The sequence below is a fragment of the Solanum tuberosum genome, unplaced genomic scaffold (genome assembly GCF_000226075.1).
Source record: "Solanum tuberosum cultivar DM 1-3 516 R44 unplaced genomic scaffold, SolTub_3.0 scf00228, whole genome shotgun sequence".
In the NCBI taxonomy this organism is placed as follows: domain Eukaryota; kingdom Viridiplantae; phylum Streptophyta; class Magnoliopsida; order Solanales; family Solanaceae; genus Solanum; species Solanum tuberosum.
This window is the reverse complement of record NW_006239152.1, coordinates 232119-234802: the sequence shown is the minus strand read 5'-3', so window position 1 is coordinate 234802 and position 2684 is coordinate 232119.

Here is a 2684-nt window from a genome sequence, read left to right as displayed (position 1 = left end):
GGCCGCCCATACAACCTCTTCATACACACCTAGGCATTCCTCAAGGCTACAATAGACAAGAACCTTTACATTCCAACATAATATGCTAATTAATTCATTTCATTTAGATAATAGGCCAACATTATTCATTAGATTCCTTCAAGACATATTTATGCATTCAGAGGACTTTCATTCATTAGCCATTAAGGCTTAGAAAACTCACTATAGTACCTTCAAACCCTACTCGTGCAATGTATAGATAGCATCCCATACTACTACCTACACTTTGTAGTACCTATCAAGTAACTAGAGTGCACATCTCACATGATGGGAATAAGCGTTTAACCGACATAGATCATGCAAGCTAGACATGGAATCTAGTGTCATATAGCCCCACACCATAAATAGGTGTTCCACTTGCCTAAGGTAGAACGATAACATTTTCTCGGATGAATCCTTAGCTTGGATGAAATCCACTGGCTAATATCCTATGTGGGCACATAGTTATGGGATAGAAAGATGTTTATTGGAACTCTAGCCTAACATTGAGAGAGTTTCCATCTAACCATATCCACTCGGTGCTTAGCCTACATTCCTATATATTATTTCATTCACATTACATTAGTTTATTAGGAAGGAATGCCATAGGCCTATCAAACCATGATACATCATTACCAAGGAAGAAATGCTATAAGCCTATCAATCCATGGTACATTCAAGGATAGCTCTAGGGTCCATATGAAAGGAATGCTATAAGCCTATCGATTCATGGTCCCTAATTACATTATTATACTCATGAAAGGAATGGCACTAGCCTATCGATTCATGGTACATTGACTCATTAAGAAAGGAATCCCACTAGCCTATCGATTCTAGAGTCTTCATTACATTAGATCATTTATGAAAAGAATGCATAAAGCCTATCAATTCATAGCCATCAAGTCAAGATACATTCATCACTCATATATGAAAGGAATGCCATAGCCTATCGATTCATATTCATCAAGTCAAGACACATTCATTATTCTAGAAAAGGATGCGTAACCCTACCAATTCTAGATTCAACAACTATAATATAGAAACCCTTCACATTCATCATTATCACTCATGAGTGTCAAATTGAGAAATAGCCTTTCAATACTAACACAAATACATTGAATACATGTTCATCATTCTATCATTGAATCACATGTAAGTCCTTCACATTATACAATCATATACACAACATCATGACAATACTTCAATTCCTCATATAATTCCTTCAAGGCCATGATCACAATGCACATGTAATTAAACACCTCCACATTTCAAGTGAATCAATATACAATTTAATGTAAACACCTCCACCTTTCAATTGGATCAGCAATTCAAGAGTAATTATACTACATGAGAATTAGGTCACAGCTTACCCTTCTCCAAAGACATAATCACCATTACTCAATTCTACAACAATTCACCATATATAGGCATAGATAATAATAGAAATCAATAATACAACTAAATCTAAGCATAATTCCATCAACATTCCATTCATAATCATAAAACCCACTTCATAAGCCAAATTTAGGAATTTAAAGAAATCATGGGTTCATAGAGTTTTTAATCTTAAAATTATAAATTAAACATCAATATAATCATACTTTATCATTTGAAATCGTTTGATGCAAGAACCCATGAATTTGAGTGAAATCTAGGTTTTTGGTAAAACTTTAAAACCTTGAAAACATCTTTGGAATTGACTCTAGGGTGAAAATAACCCTTGATAAAGGATCATCATACCTTATACTTGAAGAATCCCTTGAAATTGAAGAAGAAACACCTTGAAATCCCCAATCCTAGCTTGAACTTGACCTTAACCTCCAATGGAATTTCTAGAGAGAAATTTTTAGGAGAAAAGGGTTTAGATTTGGGGAAATATGAAGAATGAATTCTAAATTAGGATATTAATGTTTTAATACACTTCAAATACCTGAAAACACTTAAAGTAACCGTCCACATACTAATTGGGACTTGGGGTGAATTTACCAATTCATCCGTCACTTGGTCGACTCACCTTGACAGATTGCAGGCCACAACTCACGATCACCATCCACAGACCATGGATGGGACCACGAGCCATACTGGCTGTCCGTGGTTTTGGTCACAGAGTGGCCATTTGAGGGCCTGACCTACGGAGGCCATCCACGAACCATGGATGGACCTACCGGGAGTGAACCCCATCCGTAGGTCACCACATTTTGGCCAACTCTCTTGATTCAAATGGGTCTTGGGGTTAGACTTGGGGTCCTCCTCAAAGACCGTTAGTGTCACGCCCCAAGCTACCCCCAAGACGCGGACACGGGACCTAGGACCACAAGTGATCCCAAGCTAACCCTACTGGCATGATCATGAGCATACTAAAGATAATAATAACTGATGCGGAAGCTAAATCATAAAGTAAGTCTGAAAAGATGGGGAAATACCCATATACTATAATTGAATATATGAAATCTGAGAGTTTAATACAAGAGAAATATCAAACTCAAAATACTAAGCTAAATCTAACTATGTCTGAAATAAGCCTCTAAACTGACTAGAAATGTTGGGACATGCCCCAACTAGATCTAGCAAAACTGAAACTGAAGACTAAAAGCGATAAAGATAAACATGTCACTAGTCCTCGAAGAATGAGGACTCACCACTGATGCTGCTGAACTGAAGATCGG